This window comes from Lycorma delicatula, chromosome 13 (assembly GCF_047948215.1).
Source record: "Lycorma delicatula isolate Av1 chromosome 13, ASM4794821v1, whole genome shotgun sequence".
Taxonomy (NCBI): Eukaryota; Metazoa; Arthropoda; class Insecta; order Hemiptera; family Fulgoridae; genus Lycorma; species Lycorma delicatula.
The window spans coordinates 5,822,730-5,844,627 of record NC_134467.1 but is presented as its reverse complement, the minus strand read 5'-3'; the positions used below and the strand labels follow the sequence as shown (position 1 = coordinate 5,844,627).

Sequence of the window (21,898 nt, the reverse complement as noted above, 5' to 3'; positions counted from 1 at the left end):
ATGGAACTAGACTCACACATTGCAGTAACTCATCAAGAATAAAGCAGATCAGTTCATAATAACAAATTACTTGCAATTACTAGCAAAAAAGTGGATGATGAGTTATTTCTTCAAGGGCAATTTTTATTAAGGTAGTTAATGACAAGTTATCTCTTCAAAAACTGGTAAGGGGTTAATGATTATTAATCATGAAAATAATGTTTTTATTGATTTGGGTGACTTAATACCGAAAGCAAATTTGACACGATATCTGAAGAGAGCGTAGAAAAATTTGGGTCTGATTAGGTTCCCCACGCTTAACACGACATTAGTCAGGTGTAGAGAACTTTTCTTGTATTTGACATTAAAAAAAAAATGATTTATTTTGTCCCAGATATGTTTAGTTCTTGCAAGATATAATTGCGAATAAGATATTAGACAAATGAAACATCACTGGTAAACAAAAATTGGGCTATGTAAAAATAGTATGATAGAAGTTACATGTAATCAATATTTACTTATTGTTTGCATATTACAAAGATAAAACAATTTGCTTTGCTTTATATTTAAAAAATTAACATAATTTCTTATAAATTGTTTTAATTCAGTCACTGTCTTTGTTGACACATTCAACGCAGACAAAGACTGCCCTAGATACTGGCTCCTTATAAATAGGGGCTCTGCACTTGTTAGTGTACCTGTTCTTTCTTTTAGGGCAGTACTTGCACTTTGGAGGCTTTTGATCGTTAGGTTCAGCAGGCTAATTTTAAACATTGTAGGCAAGGTCTACAATGTAATTTTTTGTTTTGCGGGAATAGTCAGTGTTTTGATTTGTACTCTTTTCAGCAGTTGATTTTTCACTAACTCTTTTCCAAGGTCCATCAAAATCATTTTTTCTTCTTATATTCACATGTATGTTTTGAAAATAATCAGAGCATTGATAGCACTGACATTTAGCATACCATTAAAAATAGTAAACGGCCATTTCAACCGACAACAGACTGATTCATGATACACAATATTCAGTTTTTAGACGATCGGTGATCCACCTTTAGTAACATTACAATAAGTTATAATTTCGGGTTTCAGAGCATGTCCACTACTTTCATACCATGGAGAATAGGAAGTACAAGAACAAGTTTCTTTTCTTTCTTATCCAGAATGCAAGAAACTATGGAACAATAATTTGGGGGATTTGATAAAGCAAATATAGATGAACATCTGGGATTTTTTGAAACGTTGAGAAGCTCTCCTGGAATTTCCCGTTTATCTTTGCAGAGAATCCAAATTATCGTAAATCCGTAATTGGCATAGAGATCGTTTACTAAAGGTGTAGAGGTGAAAAAATTATCCATAGTCGCATTTCTAACTGTACCATCTATTTCACTGACACAGAGTTTGACTACATTTGATACGGATAAAGGGGGGCTGTCTTTAAGTTGTTGACCTGTATATCTCTGTATGTATTTGTCTAGATGGTTCTTCAGTCTACGGTAGCATAGATTTTATTCTGTATCGACACAGTTTACTCTTCATATACACTAAATTTACAGCGTCCTCTGAAGACCTGCATCATCACGTCAACCGTGACACTTTTTCCTACACTGTATCTTTCACTACATGTTTTTACAAATCCATCAAAAATATTACGAATAGGGGCTAAATTATCAATCTTTTTTCATTCAACGTGTATAGAGTAATCATTAAATCTCAGTGCTTGCGGTAGCAAACGAAATCTTCACTGGAACATAGTGGCAGTAAATATTTCAGTTGCTGTTACATCTACAGCTCAAAGATCATTTAATTCAATGCGATTCTTTTTTTAACTCCAATGATATACATTAACCCTAAAGATACAGCTAATTCTGTTTCATTAGTTAAATAACAGTCCTGTACACCTCTTGAATATTTTATATTCATTTTAGTCCAATTTCTGGTTTGTAAAATTTATGATTTCATGCATCATTGAATCCAGACAAAAGTGTTTCCAGCACTCCATAGTTATTTTGTTGTCTTTTGCTACTACTCTTGCTAGTTTAGTAATGTTTTAAGAATGAGCATCAACTAACTGCCACGACTACAGCTCTTATAATTTTGGAGAAATTCCTAGGACGGTTTCATCCTTTTCCCAGTAGAGCAGAAATGGCGTATAAAAAGGTGAGGTTTTTTCTCACAACCTGACTAATGGCTGGTTAACCAAATGACATTTTTGATTATTAAAATTATGCAATATAATCACAAAAAAAAATTGTAAATTCATTGACCTCTTTGCTGAACAGCTACCTCATGTGACATTTTTAAAAACAGCCACAGCTTAAGAAAGATGAAGTCTGAAAAATTGTTTATAACCTCTTTTTTTTTAAATTTGCATTTCATTTACATTAATACAATTAGATTTTTGATCATGAAATTAAAGTTAAAAAAAATGATTTTTTAAGTATGGATTTCATTAAGCCCTGTTGATTTTTGGGCTTGAAATTGTATTTAGCAAAGTAATTATTTATTTTGATAAGTTACCCAATTTGATAAAGTATTTATTATTCAACAAAGGTAAAAAATGAAAGTTTTCTAAAAAAAATATAATCAAGTCATCTATAAGCTGGTAATATAAGTTGGTCTGAGATATATTGAAGTAAACAAAAATCAAATCCACTAAAAGAGAAATTAAATTTATTAAACTAACAAAGAGAAGTCAAAGTATTAATTAAGGAGCTCTGTAATATTATTAAAGGTTTTCAATGATGTGAAAATGAGACTTTAAATAAAGACTTGAAAAAAATCACAAGTTATTACAGCATTAAAAATAGTGCTACACTGGTTGCAATAAAATAATGAGTTCTTTGTAATTTAATGATAGTAAAAAAAATTTATATTTTCTATTTAAAAAAAAGACAAGCCGCAGCCTGCCCCGATCCAGTCTCCTTAGGTTACAAACCTTTGATCACTAACCTGGCCTTGGGCCAGACAGTCCAACTACTTGTACACCTAAGCAGACCCCCCGTCACCAAGGTGACGTCGATGTAACTTTCCCCCAGTTCAGAAGAGAAAGGTGGCGGTTCTGCCTTGTTAAGCTTGTAGAGGTTCCTGGCATCAATGAACTGTGCGACACTGGGGCCGGCGAGTGGTGAACCCCAGGCGGAAGACTGCGTTAGCAACCAGCATTCTTGATGCCCGGGAGATCGTTCAGAATCTTCGCCAAGCCATCGGCGTACTCCTTGTGACTCGCACAACGGTGAACTACTCGTCAGAAAACTGAGGCGAAATATACCATATTTCGCTCGTTAATATTAGTACAAAGATTAGTTTCTCCGCGCCAAGCTTATTTTTTTGTTTAATTACAATAATTGAGTAATTATTCAAAAATATAAAGTATCTTAAAAAGAAATGAACACAAATAGTACGAAATGTGCACGAGTTGAAAAAGTAATAGGAAAAATAAAATATATACATAAATACGTACAGCCAATGGTAGATGTATCTTTTGCCAGCATATGCGTATACTGTTTTTAAAAATGTAATCTAATCGGTCTACTTATTATAAAACTACGCCAATAATATTTTTGTTTTGCTTTATTTTATTAAACGTGTTGAAGGTTCATCTAATAGATAAATGCGATTGTTTGTGAATCTGTCTGTTTGCAACAGCATTATACGAGAACCAACCGACCGATCACTTTAGTTCAGTCTGGAATATAACATTGAAATATCAATTACTTAAAAAACAACTGAAAAGGTACATGCTGACTAATTTTAAAAGAGTCGGTGTGACACACTTAATCTAAAGGCTTGGCAGATATCAAGAAAACCGGGAGAGCAAACGTTTTTTTGTCTAAAGCTATCTGAATATTAGCAAAGTCTCTATAAATCTGTTCGATGATACTATGATCTGTTTGAAAGCCAAAACGGTAGTCGGATAGTTTGTTTTGTTGTAAAAAGGTTCTTCTATATCTGAAAAAGACAGGATCGGTATTCAAGATCGACATTAGGCCAATTCATTAAACATAGTTATTTTTTATAAATCATCAATAAAATAAATATCTTTCTCCAATCTTATCTGTTTTAACGTAATTTAGGATTAAAAGTAAATAAAATTGATTAAATTTTCCTAGCTTCTTTAAATTCAAATTTCCATTATCAGAAGAATAGGAGATCGACTTTAGATGAATTCATTAAACATAATTGTTTATATATCATCAATAAAACTAAATATTTCTCTTTCAAACTTACTTTTTTTAACGTAATTAAATTTAACTTCATTTTTTCACGTAGGGGGTAAACGTATCCTGCAAATTTGAAAGTAATCGGTCGGTTGGTTCTTGCATGATGTGATAATAAACAAACATACAAACTTTTATATATATATATATAAATTTCCGAATAACCGTGATCTGTTAGATCGAGAGTGTACCGGATGCATGCAAAAGCTAGCCTTCAACTTTCTAAAAAATACTCTGTTTGAATTTTGAAAATCGGATGACTGTAGAGCACCCATTGTACCTTCCAAAAAAGCGGCACAGTGGCATCCCGTTTTATCAGTTGATGGTGATGATTGGTCTAGCTTCCTGTGAGGAGCTTGCGCACCTCACCACTCTAGCCTCACACACAGCCCCAACGGGAATCCCATTATTGTTAAAAAAATTTATTTAATGTGGAGTTAATTCTATTATTTTTTTATATTATTCATTTGATTGATTCGAATCATTCAGTTCAAACCCAGTCCACACTGTGATACCCACCGGGTTGGTCTAGTGGTTAACGCGTCTTCCCAAATCAGCTGATTTGGAAGTCGAGAGTTACAGCGTTCAAGTCCTAGTAAAGTCAGTTATTTTTACACGGATTTGAATATTAGATCGTGGATACCGGTGTTCTTTGGTGGTTGGGTTTCAATTTTCCACACATCTCAGGAATGGTCGAACTGAGAACGTACAAGACTACACTTCATTTACACTCATACATATCATCCTCTGAAGAATTATCTAAATGGTAGTTACCGGAGGCTAAACAGGAAAAAAGATTCCACACAGTGATAGACACTCGCAGTTCACAGTTAATTAATTCAGTTCATTAAAGTGCGTGCTTCGCTCAGCAAATCTCCACTACTATACATATAATTTTTTTTCGAGATGAAATACGTCTAAAAACCTTCTCGGTTATGCCAAGAAACATGGATAAACAAATTTGGTCGTAACTGATTGAGTAGTTACTTTGAGTAGTATCCCGAACAAAAAAAAACCTCTTCATCTTTTTTATAATAGTATAGATAGAGTACAGTATCTTGCATCTCTTACAGTATTTTAAATGCAATTAAAAAAACTTTTGAAGAACTAATATTACTTTATCGATGCATTTTTAAATAATACAAATAAAAAAAACTTAAAGTTCTGCATCCTTCACAGTGTGTATATAAATGTCCTCAATTACTTTTTGTTAATGCCTTCTGATTTGAAGCTCATGACTTTTTCTTTTTCTTTCTAGCCTCCGGAACCACCATTAATTATTACATCAGAGAATGAATGAGGATGATATATATGAATGTTAAGTGATGTATAGTCTTGTACAGTCTCAGGTCGACCGTTCCTGAGGTGTATGGTTAACTCAAAACCCGACCACCAAAGAACACCAGTATCCACAATCTAGTATTCAAATCTGTATAACAGTAACTCTCTTTACTAGGATTTGAACCTTAGAACTCTTGACTTCAAAATTAGCTGATTTGCGATGACGAGTTTGAAAAAGAAGTTGCTACTAGTAACTTCTTTTTTGAACTTTTTTTCAATGTCACTACTAGTGACTTCTTTTGATTTGTGATGACGAGTTCACCGCTAGACCAACCGTTGGTCTAGCGGTGAACTCGTCATGACTTGAAAGCTCATGACTGCTACACCATACGTCCAACAATGGACATGTTTCAAAGCAGCAGCTTACTGAGCAGTTCGTAAACTCCAACAATTCATTTGCTGCATTATATTAAAATTTCTTACCATTCATAACAACGGTTTAAAGAAACCGTCTGCAAAATTTTTCATTCTTTGTCTTGCACAACAAATAAGAGACAAAAGAGATCACATTGGCGGCTGCTGCAACTGCACCAGTTGTATAATTTTCATTGCGAGGACTACTGTATTTGATAGAGACTTTGCATTGCCATCAACGTTTAACACGCGGTGAGACAAAGCATAAAATGGCAAACATTGAAGTTAATGTTTGAAACAAATTTGAGATCAATGTTACATTTGTACATTTCTTATTATAACCCGAATGTATTCTGAAAATTTAAGTAAATTTTTATTTTATTAAACTTATTTAACTGTTACGTGAATGAAAAATTATTTATTAAGTCTGTTGTGCAATATCATATGTGTGTGTGTGTGTGTGTGTGTATATATATATATATATTTTTTTTCATCATTATAACCAGATATCGTTTGTATTGAAATATACAATTACATGTGTTGGCGTCACTGTTTAGTAGATTGGGATCATTTGTTTATATGCATTGTTAAAGTGAAATTTGTATTGTAATATCAGTATTATTTATTTGTGTTCATTTTTGTTGACCAAGTAAGTAATTTTATACCATTCTAACATAAATTAATAGAATTTAAGTTTGAATTTTTTGTGTTTATGAACTGATAGTGTAGCTTTAACTTGTGATGAAAATTTATTTAAGTTCGACGTAAAATCGTTTATTTAAGCAGCACATTAAAAAATTATTATATCGTGGGCATATTATTACTAGTCGTTTTTTAATTAGTAATTTAGGCAATTAAGCAGTTTGTTCCACCTTAACTTTTGTATCGTATACGTTATTACTCACGTGGTGTAAGACAAGGTTAGCCTGCGTAGGTTAACCCCACCGGGTTGGTCTATTGAACGCATCTTCCCAAATCAGCTGATTTGGAAGTGGAGAGTTCCAGCGTTCAAGTCCTAGTAAAGCCAGCTATTTTTACACGGACTTGAATACTAGATCGTGGATACCGGTGTTCTTTGGTGGTTGGTTTTCAATTAACCACAATTCTCAGGTATGGTCGGACTGAGAATGTACAAGACTACACTCATACACATCATCCTCTGAAGTATTACCTAAACGGTAGTTACCGGAGGCTAAACAGGAAAAAAAAGAAAGAAAAGCTTGCGTAGGTTAAGTTTCGTTGAATTATATTTATAAAATAAATAAATAACAATGGTAATATAATGGTTATATTGGATGATATTAACTATAACCCAAAAGTTTGCTGTTTATAATTATAGATATAAATTAACCAAATTTAACCTCTGAATCTTAAGTCACTCTGCGGTCAGAGCGTAAAAAGTAACAACTTTTTACTTGTCTAGAAAATAAACTCCATAACTGCAGTCTGCATATCTAACCTTTAATGATTTTACATCAGATTTTCTTCTTTTTTTGTCTAGAATCCAAGCAAAACATTCAGTTCAAAAAATTCTGAGGTAGTTGATATTCACTTCCCTTTTCAGAAACAACTCAACAGAGGCATTTCCTTTCATTTTTGTCAGTGCTGTTCTATTTATTGTATATGTAGCAGAAAGGACTGCTTCATTACTTCACCCCTAAGCAATTTGGGTAAGTTGAGTGCAGAATGCAACGAGGATCTTGCCACCTCACAAATGATTCTGTTTTCTTTCTCAGCTACTCTAGATTGTTGTGGAGTATTAGATACCGTCATAAAATGTTAACACTTGCATTAATTTTTCCAAGCCTGATTCAACTATAGTAAAGTGTTGTTTTATTAGATGGACATTCATTTGATTTATGCCATATAATTTGCTTTTACAACAAATAAGTCCCACTTAACAATTTTTAGAGAGATGACCTAATTTTCTACAACAAAAACATTTCTTGCCATTGTGATTAGCCTTAGCATGACTCCCTTTTGCTAAAGTTTGATCTAGAAGCATGATTCCTGGGTTGACTGACAATCAACCTTGAGTTAAAGATGTTTCGTATCATAATCCCAACTCATATTTAAAAGTAGTTTTGCAATTCAGACCGTGTCTTCTGTTGGCAAGTCATGCCATGTGATGTAAATGGGGTAAAACACATGAGGCAATGTTTATTAAAGCCTTGCGCACGCCATTCTCATATATTGTTTTGCCTAGGAGTATCATTTCATTTGAAGTTCACTGTACTTTGCAAGAGGAGTGTCAGATTTATTTTAATTTCAACCATACTTTGTGGGCAGTAGGATGTAACTCTACCCAATAAAAAATTTCTATCTAGAGAAAGAATAATTCTTTCTTGACTATTCTTCTTTTTTCTATTTGCTATGATCCATTCACCAGTTTCTTCTGATAATCAACACTTCCAGTCTCAGGCTTTTCAAAGGTTCTATTAACAACTTGAACAAAAATATGTTGCTCTAAACATGTCTGCACAATAATATGCCCATTAGTTTTTCAATTTTGTTTTCTTCTGATGTCTGTAAATATTCCATAATTTCCAACTAGATGTAGAAAAAAAACACCCCATCGCTTGATAACCGTAAACTTATATTTACAACAATATAAAGGAAAAACCTCCACGTCAATTTTCCATCTAATGTGTTTACCGAAAATTGCCTGCTCACCTACTATATTTGGTAAAACTCGCTAAAAAAAATCTGAGATCGGTTACAAAAAACTATTTCTTTAATTTTTGATTGTGAGATCCATGTAATCCTTACATAAATAAATTTTAATATTATTTACAAAGTATTCTTATATATTAAAAAAAAAAGTTATATTTATAACCCTTAAGGAAACTACCCATGTACATCTCTTAACAACTACTGCTATTATTACTTACATCATACTATGTTATAAAAAACTATTTACAGAAAACAATAACATTTCATTATATCTATCATTTAATTATGAATTTTGTTATAAATAATTCAATACAGATTTGTTTACACAAAATCATGATCACAACAACGTTTCAATCAAAAGTTTTATGAGATAACAAAATTAGTTAACAGCTGAAGCAATTAAGATAAAATAAAGCTTCATACACATAACATTTTGTCATTACCCTTTTGATAGTTTTTGTTGAGGTTTCTCTGTCTTCTGTCTGCATCTTTATTTTTTAGTAGCCACTGCAGCTCTGTCTTGCTGTTTTGATGACTTCTTACCTTCAGTGTTGATAAGCCTATATACTGTTGCAGTCTCTTTTGTAGCTCCATCTTGACTGATTTAAATTTGCATATCATTGTTAAAAATTTGTAAAAAAAAATGTAAAGTCAATTCTTCCCTAAATATTTTGGTTCTCATTGGAAGTTTATTACTTTCTTTAGTACACAGATAAAAGTAATCGATGCTGAACCACTCCCTTGTCTTAGTTCTGTTTTAATTTCTAATTCTTCTGACAATTTTACATCTGATTTTGTGTTTAGAATAGTCTGTCTGTTTAGTAATGTTAATTATGTTGAGATCCTTACCAAATACTAGAACATTAAATAAGGAAGTTCTATAGATCGAGTTGTATGCCTTGCCATTTTTTCTCCTTATTATTGTTTTAAGGGTTGTGTTTTGTTGTGCATATGATCATACTTTTCTGAATCCTTCATGTTCTCCCAGTTATTAAGTCTATGATTAATTCAATTCTATTTTGAAGTACTTTTCAAAGTATTTTATTTGTCAAAGGTAAGAGGAAAATCCCTTTGTGGTTGTTTACTTCTGTTTCATCTTTTTGTTTGTGTAGTAGATCTATTAATACATTTTTCTAATTTTCATGGAATTTTTCAGTTTCCATATCTCTTCTAGCAAGTTCTTCAGTATTTTCTTGCGTTTTTCATGATTCTTTCCATAATTCCATATTTTTCAAGCTATCACCTGCTATCTTGTTATTTAATTTCTGGCAAATTTTGTCTATTTTCATTTAATAATTTTTTTTTTAAATTTTGCAGTTTATGTTGTTAGATTTTGGAATTGAAATCTTAACTTCTTGGTAGTGTAATAATTTTTCAAAGTACTTGCTGGAATTTTACAGTTGTCTTTGTTGTTATGGCCTATGCTATCAAATCATACAGCTAAGTCTTTAATAGAAGATACCTTTTGTATTGCAGTATTATTTTGTATTATTCAGTTCCACAATATATCGGCATTTGCAAACCTTCAAAATTGAGTATGAAATCAATTTTCTTTTTGTAATTTAAAAGAAATACTAAAAGAAAAAAAAAACTAAAAAAAGAAAGATGTGAGTAGCTTATGAATAAACTGTCATTTATAAATACTATGAAAATTAGAGAACCGAAGTGCATGCCTTGTCTTACTCCACATCTAGCATAAATAGACTTAGAAATAAAATTATCAGTTTTAACATAGGGAATTCGGATTGTACAAAAGGAACATTTTATGGGAAAAACACATCGTTGTAATCATTGAAACAATTTGAACAAGATGACTATATTTTGAAAATAAAGTATTTAATATTAAGCTTTTTATTGAGGTCAGAAAGTTATAAAAATATTCTTCCAAAAGTACAGCCGCAACTAGTAGTTTTTTCATGTATCCTGTTTGTTATAATAACCAGCGACACACAGTCATGGTTTAATAATGCCTTTCGTACAGTTTTATCAGACTACTTTATACTTTGTTGACATTAATATTATTATTATTATCATTATCACATTATATTATTATTATTATCATTATCATCATCATCATTATTATTCGCAATATTTCTGCCAAAGACTCATCTGTGTAAAAAGAATAACAAATTTAAAGACATTAAAATCATATCAGTAAACATTGTACAATTTAATATAATGGTGAAATTTAAAAAAAAAAATATGTAAACGCAGTTGCAAGCAACCACTTTTTCTTAAAGCCACTGTTTGATTTCAGCTTTCCTTCAGTTGTTGTGGTAACTTTATTATTTACAACTTATTTACACACTCCACAAAGTACAGAATGAAAGAATATTCATACCTTACTTTTTTCACATTGAAGCGCTTTCGGGCATAAGCCTTTTTTTTTTCTTTCTTTTCTTTTTCCTGTTTAGCCTCTGGTAACTACCGTTTAGATAATTCTTCAGAGGATGAATGAGGATGATATGTATGAGTAAATGAAGTGTAGTCTTGTACATTCTCAGTTCGACTGTTCCTGAGATGTGTGGTTAATTGAAACCCAACCACCAAAGAACACCGGTATCCACGATCTAGTATTCAAATTCGTGTAAAAATAACTGGCTTTACTAGGACTTTAACGCTGTAACTCTCGACTTCAAAATCAGATGATTTGGGAAGACGCGTTAACCACTAGACCAACCAGGTGGGTTTCGGGCATAAGCCTGTCTTCAGTAATGTTTACTGAATTTACACATAGGTAACATTTGTTAAAATTTGTTCTGTCAATAAAAATTTCGTTTTAAAAATTTTAATGTTATTAAAATTTACTTTAATTTGCGATCTTATGTTAACATATTACTGTACTGATTATCTAATTTATATGAAATTGCTTATAAATTATAAATTACCAACTTAAATAATATTTATAAGAATATCCCTAGTGAATTCTGTCTGCAGATTCATTAAGCTGAATTTACATTTGCGTCTGGTTTAAAAGTATCTAATTGTACAGTGTTAAAGTGTACAGTGTATATTAAGAGAACAAACAACTCTCCCTGTTTTATTATAGGTTATTCAACTTCAATGTATGCACCTTTTGTAGCTTGGCAGATGTCTAGAACAATAATCTAACTCTTGGCAGATGTTTAGGAGCATCTGCGGCATTATTAGACATATGAGTAGTATAGAAACCTCGGGTTCAACTGTCATTTTGCTTTCTATGAAAGTAGTGATTATTTGGAATTGAACCCGATGTCATGTTTTTTAGATGAACATGTGTTTGTAGTTAAATTTATGAGCTGAAAGAGTGGATTTACTGCAAAATATATAGCCAAACATGGATTTGAGATGTCCCCCAAAATTACAGTAAATAACCAACAATCAAATGAAGTTTGAACCTGAAGGTCTCTTTTCACGGGTTTATTAGATACATTAAAGAACGGCTACTCACAATGATGAATGTGTGTTCACGTTAAATTTACATGTTAAAACAGTTAATTTATTGAAAAATTCATAGTAAAACAATTGTTTTATTCATTGAATAGTTTGATGCTGTCATGGGGATTCCCCCGTCTCTATTAATAATGATTTCTCAACTATAAAGGGAACCACTGTTTTATTATTATATTCTCATCGAATCCAATCTTTCATTTAACTGCAATCACCATGATTAAGTGCAAATTGTATTATGATATTTGGTCATCATTACTTTCAGCGATTGTGTAATATATCATTGATTATTATTTAATGTCTATAATGTCAGTTTAAACTTCAAAATCATTGTTAGTTCCTTATCTCGAAAATGGTGTGTCCTAGGCCAATTCTAACACGATTTTGAATGGGTTAACTGAATGGGTACTTTCCAACTTCCTGGAGCAATAGCTGCTAGTTTCATGCGTCTAGGTCCAACCATTCTCAAGATATGCTTTTTCTTACAATATTTTTTGTATTTGATGATGAAATAAAATAAAAATATGTTTTTATTATCTAGCAGTCAACAGGTTAACAGTTCTAATCACTTTTAAATTTATTACTATGTTTTGAAAAAATCTGTCATCATTACTTTAAGCGAAAGCGGGATGATATGTGATAAAAGTTGTGGATTGTTCATTTTTTTATTGTTGAGATAGCTAATGACATTATCTTATGTATATTATACATAAAAAATTGATATTTATTATATTAAATAATGATTTCTAAAAAAGGGCGTATCTTGAAAAGGGTGCGTCCTACACAATCTTTGATGTGATTTTGAAAACCTTAACGGTTTAAAAGAGTACTTTCCAGAACAATAGGTCCTAGTTTCATGCATCTAGGTCCAACCGTTCCCGAGATACTTGCGCGAGTAGAATTCGCTAATGTCAGTTCACCTCAAACCTATTTCATTATCAGTTTTTAAAATAATCTTCTTTATAGTATATGTTCCTTCAGATTTGCAAGGCTAAAATAATTTCATATAAAACCGGAAAAAAACAGTAAATGCTGAACAAACTCTATAACGCTATATTGAACCCGACGTTGAATGTGAACGTGTTCAGTGTAGCAAACGTGAATAGCATAATATTTATACTCATCATTAGCTTGTTGTTTATTTAAAATTACAAGGCAATTATCACTTTCATCATGTGGGAAATGTGTGATGACAAATATGGTGTGGGCATGGATTTTTACATTACCATTTCGTTAATTTGCAACTTGCGTTTTAAATTCTCATCTCCAAGTCTATTATTTTCTATATATTACAACTTTGAATGCAGCTAAATATTATCGTTTTGATATGAAAGTCTTTGATGAAATAATCTTTCATATCATAACATTTATCATAAAACTCTTTTGATAACCATGAAGCAATATCGAGTAATAATAATATTTTAAACATACGTATACCAGTAGTAATTGTAATAGTTTTATTTTATTATCACCTGTAATCTCATAAAAAGCCGATCCAGGATTCATTTAATTCTTTAGATTGTTTTTTTTTTTTGTAACAAATTATCAGACTGTTTCCCTTCATCATGATATAACTTTGTCGCATTAAAGAAAGGGCCGATGAGATTTAATGTAATAATAGTTCTTTAGATTGACTCACCTTAACATTCTTCTTTTACTGTTGCTGTGATTTGCAACTTATTAAACGTTTTTTTCATATAACATCTAACTTTTATATGTACCAGAAATTAATAAATCTAATGATTTTTATTACATTTTAGACTAACTTCATATATAGTGTTTGACTCATCGGAATTCTGAATAGCCAAAGTTTCTGAATAATAATCGATTGCGGAATCCTGATTGCGGCTTTTCTATTATAAAACTCAATTAATTCTTTTGAATGAAATCAGCTTTAATGGACATTCCCCTTCTAAAAATAATAATATATTAAATCATCTAATTCTTGTTTTAAACTATCAATGTCGATTGCTGTATCAAAATGATTGCCTTTCCTTTTAAATTTAAGATCATGGCATGCATAATTGAAAAATTTAATACTGTTTGGCTCTTTTACTTTTCGATATAGGATTTCATAATCGGGATCTTTTTTTTAATTTAAAAGAATCATAGAATAATATACGAATCGTCTGGTTGTATCTATAATTACAATACAATTATCTTCATTATCGTGTGTAAATGGTACTGCCATAGTTTTATGTCTCTGCTTTATTGTTTAATCTATCATTTTCAAACATATGATTTGAATATTCATGCACAGTTGTTTTCTTTTTCGATTTGATGTAATCAATCCTCGATATTTTCAAGTTCTTTTAATTTTGCTTGTAACCGAGTGTTACACTCAGATATATGCATCTTGATATAACTTAAAATTTTTGATGAAAAAATCTATTAAATTTTATTACATTTAATATAAAACTTGGGGATATCCAGGAAGCTATTGATAGTATTAAATTATCACAAACCTTTTATGACATTCATAAGACATTCTCTTATTACATTCCTCTTATGATTTCACAGTTTGACCAGTGACTTTAGACATTTCCACAGCAGCAGCGGCTGAGATCAGTGTTGTAGTTGATATATGCAACAAATATTTATTACCATTCATTGTTTAATATGAACTATTTTATTGTAATTTCAACTGTATGTAAAACATAAATTATTTATAAACCTCATTTATAGTTCAAAAATGATTTTGTAATTTACTTATTACAACAGTAATTATAGGTACTTAGTATTAACACCACCACATCTATAGCTTTATTTAAAAACAAAGTAGTCAATCGGATTTCGGTGGAAAATGGGCCGAAAATAGAGTTTAACATAAATAAATATTTATTTTATAAATATAATTTAATCAAACTTAATCTACGCTCGCTAGCCTTGACTAATTAACATCGTAATTTTTTGAGTATTTATTTAATAAATTCAGTAATTATTGCAATTTGATTATTTAAATAATAAATAATTGTAATTACTGAATTTATTAAAAAAATTAGGGTGTTAATTAAGTCAAGGTTAGCGAGCGTAGGTTAAGTTTGGTTAAATTATATTTATAAAATAAATAAATATAAATAACCATTTATATTCTGTTTTGAATCTGTTTCAGCCCATTTTCCACCGAAATCTGATTGACTACTTTGTTTTTAAATAAAGCTGTAGCTGCGGTGGCGTTAATACGTGAGTACCATAATTATATATTAAAATGATCTCATGTTTACAGATTGCAGATATTTTAGAAAAATATGATGATTCTACATACAATATATCTGAATATCTTACATTGTTATATTCAAAATTACATGAAACTGTAAATGTTATTGGATTATAAACTTAAATGTAAAAATAAAACTAAATATAAATTATATTGAACATGGAAAAATTGTCCAAGTTTACTATACATAATTTTCAATATAAAAACACAGCGTCAAATATATTGCATAATATTGCTTTTGAATTGGTATATCGGAAAGAAAATTTAGAAAACGAAAGAAATCCTCTTTTAAAAAGAAGTTTATGTTTAATGTAAATCAAAATGATTATGTGTATGAAATGGTAGTTGAATTATATAAAAATTTAAAACCTATAATAAACTTTTTTATAATAAATATTCTTTATATATTAGATTATAAACAATTATATTCATATATCCAAATTTGTATAAAGAAATTTACAGTTCTAACCATATAATGCACCTACATAAACTATCAAGTTTTGTATATAACCAGTTTCTGATTGAATTAGCATACGTCTTAATGCCAAAGGGTACCGTTTTTATTTTACTAAACTAGTTCAGCCTACCTTTCCAGTAAACTTTAATCAATCGCTAAATTTTTTCATGTGTATATACTTCTCTGAATCTGTTAACAAGATAACAGGTTTTATTTTTTGGAGATGGTTAAGTATTATTATCATCAGTAAGGTGGAGGAAATGTGACAGAAGTTTGGCTCTTATGGGATAATTTTTTTTCAAATCCAAGAGTTGTAAAAAGGGATTTGTGTCATAAATTTGAATTTTTGGCTTCCAAACAATTGCTGATAGCATATATACAGCTGGAAATAAAAGCATCTTATAATTATCAGTCTTTTTCCACAGGTGAAACCTCAAAAACCGGTTTAGTATTTTTTTTTAAAGAAATTTTTGACATGAAGATTAGTCTGCTTCATAGAATATCAACTAATTTATTCGTAAAAAATCTAAATAATGAATACATTGAATAATATATTGTTAGGGTCATCAATTGGAAAGTTTATTCCTGGAGTTCCAGTAAATATTTGAGCATTACAAAGCTTTGTGGTAACATCGTATGTCAACCATTCTAAACCCAATGTTTTGTCTCTTTTTTTTGGCAACAGATATTCAAGGTCTTTTACCTATTTGAACAGGAGGCTGTAAATCCTGTCCCTTATCATGCTCATTATCGGTAATATCCCCAAGAAAAAGAGCAACTAACATCAGCCATGTACACAGAACCCTTCTTTAGTTATACTCGTTGCAATGCCAGTAGAGCCTGTCAAACTTTCTGGAGAAATCACGTTGTGGAATCGTCTTCAACTATTCGGTACAAGCCCTTCGGGTGGCTGGAATTTCATAGACAAAGCAGACATCCTATCGTCATCGAAATTTACAATGCAATCGCTGAGTTGAACCATCACGACACACAAGTGAGTTTCTGTTGGATCTCTAGCCATGAGGGGATTCTGGGTAATGAATGTGCAGATTCCGCTGCTATAAAGACGCATTTAGTCAACCCTCTTTCACTACTATTGTTACTACATCCTAATTTATTAACTGTGTAAAACTCACACTTTGCGCAAAGCGGCTAGATGACTGGATTGCTACAGTAGACAAGTGTGAGGGCAAAATGTTGTTTTTAAACTAAAGTGATATCTGAAATACATGTATTTTAACTTGTCGATAAGTTGTTTAAGTTTAACTTGTTCTCATTTTAATAAACTCTGGGTAATCGGTTGTTAATTGTATTCACTTGTCATATTTGAATATTTATCAGATCAGTAATTAAAACTTGACCTGATACAGATTAAAGACAGTTGTGACATAATTTTATTAATGAAATGAAATTAATTATGTATTTACATTAGGAAAAGTTAACTATCATATTTACCATATTATTACAAAAGATATTTGAAGTTAGTGCCCTGCAGAGCTAATGCAGCAACGCTAAAGTAATCATACTGAGAAACACCTGATGCAAAATGTTATCAGTGTAAACGTTCGTTTTTAGTTATCGATAGTGCAATTTCCAAAGTATGATAGTGTAGAAGGTTTTATATTTGTATAGTATTATAATGTTATAAAAAGTATATATTCAAAAATAGTAATTTAAAAGTTTTTTTAACTTCTGCATAAAATTCCCATATTCTTGTAAGGTAAAAGGATTAATCTATTTTTTTCTCAATGAATATGTTTAATTTACAACTTCACCCACCTTGGGGGCGAAGAAATAATGAATATTTTTAATATCTTAATCTTCAAAGGAGTTAGGGCCTCTGTTGATGGCTTAAAACCTTTTCTGAGATAACCTTCCTGCAAATTTAAAAGTAATTGGTCAGTTGGTTCTCTGGTTCTTGCATGATGCATTAACAAACAGACAATAATATATATATATATATATATATATTATTTTTTATTTATTTAATCAACCAAAGTACAGAATAAATAAAGTAGGATGACTTAACTTATTATACTACAGCTGCATTATATATTCATCTCAAATTACATTACAAACTTCGTAAAATATAACATATCATGCATTTATTTATTTTATTTAAAATTTAAAACCTTTAATCTTTTTTTTAAACTTATTCAGTTAAATTAAAAATTAAAGAAAGTAGTAATTAGTAAAGTAGTTGGTGAAGTAAGTTCAGTTAAATGGACAACATGCATAATTAATTGCTTTACTTAAAATTATTTTTTTAATTTTAATTTGATTTTATGCCTTGATGTCATATTTTTAGATATGTTAAAATGTTTAAATGTTAATTTTAATTTTTCATATTTTAAATTTTGTTTAATTTTTAATTTAACCGAATAAGTTTAAAATAAAAATAAAAGGATTAAAGGTTTTAAATTTGAAATAAAATAAATAAATGCATGATATGTTATTATATTTTACGAAGTTTGTAATATAATTTGAGGTGAATATTTGCATATATAGTGGAATAAGGTAAGTTATTCTACTTTATTTATTCTGTACTTTGGTTAATCTAATAAAATAAATATATTTATATATAGTGCAGAGGAGTATAATTCTTAAAAGAATTGTTTAAAACAAAAATTTATATATATATACATTTCTAAATAATTGTGTTCTGTTAGATTTTGAGTGTACTTTGTGCATCCAAAAGTTAGCCTTTAACCTTCTAACAAATACCCCATTTGAAAATCAAATGATTGTTTGCAGACATATTATAAGAACACAACTCTGCCCTCCCAAATCAGTACCTCAGGGACATCCCATTTGTTACCAGTTGATGGTAATGATTGGTCTAGCCTCCCACGAGGTGCGCTCATATATCTCACCACTCTAGCCTCACACGCAGTCCCCACGGAAAGCCCATTATTATTGTTAAACAGAAATTTTTTAAATTTATTTAATATTATTTACTGTGTTAAAATTACACAGTATTAGAGTTTACTGCTCATCTAATAATGCGATTATCTGGATATTTTAGGATTAAATCTTTGAGTTCAATAAACACTTCGGTAAAAGATTCATTTTGATCTGCCAAATTATCTGAGAGTTTACTGAATGTCTGAGTAAATACATTTATTCAAATCTACGTGCACATATTTTGATTTAAGTACAGATTAAATAATAATATTAGAAAACTTCATTTTTAAGTCAATTAAAAAATTATTTATTTTTTAGTCTATATGGCAAGTAAATCCTTTTAACTTGCATCCCATACAGTCATATGTCATACCTAAGATATTTTATTAAACATGCTCAGTTTTAGTGAAAACATTATTTGTTTTGAGGGAGGTGAAGTGATGCAGATTTATTTATTTTTATTAAAAAAGAATGTTGTATTTCATTGTTTATTGTTATTTCTTTTTTTAATTAAAATTTTCCTGCAGTTTGTAACTGCGTGATGTTTTTGTGTTTTAGGGATAATTATTTTCGCAGCGGTGAAGGTTTCCTGTGTGTGTTTTCAATTACAGAAGATGAAAGTTTTCAAGCGACACAAGATTTCAGGTAAGAATTTTATTTGATTTTGATTTATCATTTTCATGGGAAAATTAATATATACTGAGTATTCTACTAATTCAATTCAGGTGAATCCAGACCATTCAGTCTCCAGGTTTTGAAACCTGAGTAAGGTTCTCCATCAAAAATTAAGAGGGACATCTTTCAGGAAACATGGGTAGGGCCTCTAGATAAGGTTGAAGTTTAGAAAAATACATCTGTATGAATTGGTAGATTACTTCGTCTCTCATCCACTAGATAAAGTATGGTAAGCGATACCAAAAATGTATTTCTACTTGTATAAAGGTGGAACAGTGTGTGTAACTACATGCTTTTTTGCATTAAGCATCGTACTTCTATAATGCTATGATGTTAAATTGTAGCCAATGTGTTTTAACCGATGGTAGAGAACGATGTGGATGCTTGTATACAGATTCAAATTCCTTTCTCCATACTGAAAACGTAATATGCTTAATTTATAACAGTATACCACTGTACCTTTTAAATGCACACCGCATTTGAAAAGTACAGAATTCTTATAGCAATTATCCGTCTAGAATTTTTTTTTTTGTATTTGTAATTGAAATTTAATGTAATTATATGATTTAAAATCAGTTTGTATGATGGATTGTATATGTTGATAAATGTGTTAAAATATTTATTTTGAATGAATTAATTTTCAGTTGAATTTTAATTTCATTTCAGGGAACAAATATTGCGTGTAAAAAATGATGAAAGTATACCATTTTTGTTAGTCGGTAATAAAGGTGATTTAGATGAAAAACGAAAAGTTACATTGGCCGATGCACAAAGTCGTGCTCAACAGTGGGGTGTACCTTATGTCGAAACATCAGCTAAAACAAGAGAGAATGTTGATAAGGTTAGTTTTTTTTATGTGTAATTTTAGATAGATAAGAAGCTGTAATGAATCCATCAAATTATAATAAACAGAAATACAGTAAACCATTTTTATTTGAATTTAACTTTGCAAGGTTACATCTGGATTATCAGAAATCTGGATAACTAGAAAATGAAAAAAAAAAAACTTTTTTTACAGGGTGGTCATATCATTCTAATGTTTAATAAAAGTATGAAAATATAAAAAAGTAAATGTATTTCAATAAAATTAAAAAAATACTTGGAAACAGATACAATGTAATAAAAAACAGATACAGTATTTCATTACAAAAATCTAACAAGTAGAAATCTTTAAATAAAAAAATAAGAATTTATAAAAATTGTCTTAAGAGAAATTAAAATTTACTTCCCTACTGTTTTTATAAAAAGTCATTAAAAAAACTTATTTAAAAAAAAAATGAGGAAAACTTATTAATAAAAGAAAGATTTATTCAAATGTTGCTGATCGTCTTATTATACGTCAGCATTAAAATAATGAATATAGAAAACAATTTTAAAATAAATAATAAAATACAAGGTCTGTTAAAAAATGAACGAGAATTTCTGAATTATGCACACTTATCTTGTCAGTTAAGTTGATCTTTTTTCTGTGTGTTATAGTAATGTCAGCGGATATACTTGTTAATTTTCAGCCAGCTGCAATGTGTTGTCTGAAGAGTGAAATAACAAGATATACTTACTGTGTTGGGTGATTTTTTTTGTATAGCAAAATGTTGAATCAGAAATTTTGTGTTCAAAACGGAATTAAGTGCAACAAAGATAAAATTTTAAAGGCCTTTGGCAATGAATTTATCACTTGTAAAAATGCTTTCAGAAAGTCTGAGAAGATATCAAAGTTAATATGAAGTCTGGGGCATCCTAGCACATCAATCATTGATGAAAATGTTGAAAAAGTTAGAGTTTGTGCTTGCTAATCACAGAATTGCCATTGGAGGAGAGGTTGCTGAAGAAATAGGAATTTGATATGGGTCATGTGAAGCAATTTTTACTAATGTTTTGAAGATGAAGTGGGTGGCAGCCAAATTTGTTTCAAAACTGCTAAATTTTCAGTAAAAACAGCATTGCATAATCATCGCTGAACAAATGTTTACTACATCACTGATGACCCAGACATCCTCAAACACATCATAACTGGTGAAAAAAGGCTCTATTACATGACACCAGGAGATCGCATAACACCAATTTTACATGTGAGTAATAGTCGTTCATGAATCGTGAGGATTTTTAGCATTCCATGTTCGACAGGTTTGGCTGTTAATGTAGCCATCCAAATTAAAACTGTTTCTTGTCGCTGAAATAAACACGATCCAAAATTTCAATATCGTCATCAACAAGAGAACGAAACTGGCAACAATACTGTAAACATTTTCTGTGGTCTACTTCTTTCAGTTCTTGAACGACACCGATGCAATAAGCATGTGATTGTAGTTTTTTACCGGCCCTGAAAGCTGTAGTTAGTGAAAACCCATCCTGTGAAGAGATAACTTTCTGAATTATTTTCTGGGTGAGCAAGTCAAATATGTTTTTTCACATCCTCCAGAACTGTTAACAGTGACGGTTGACCTGTGCTTTTCCAATCGTGTTAATTCCTAGTCTCACGAAATTTATTAATCATATGCACTATTGTTGACTTATTAGGAACTGAAGAATTGGGAAATTTTGTCCGAAACTTGTCTTTTCTTCATAAGATTTACACGCACAATAAACACACATTCGTCCTTGGAAAATGCCATAGTTGACAAAATAGAGACAAATTTATACCGGTGTAGCACT

At 30.4% G+C, this 21,898-nt stretch overlaps 1 protein-coding gene and 1 long non-coding RNA gene across 7 annotated transcripts in view; both read left to right on the top strand.

The window, feature by feature from the left end:
* The window catches only part of LOC142333566 (uncharacterized), a 156,058-nt gene that overhangs the window by 43,341 nt on the left and 90,819 nt on the right, over window positions 1-21,898 (top strand). The gene's annotated exons all lie outside the window — the stretch shown is intronic.
* On the top strand, window positions 6,432-19,966 carry LOC142333576 (uncharacterized). Its single transcript, XR_012758637.1, has 4 exons — window positions 6,432-6,540; window positions 15,106-15,176; window positions 19,130-19,216; window positions 19,913-19,966. It is a non-coding gene; the product is annotated as an uncharacterized LOC142333576 (long non-coding RNA).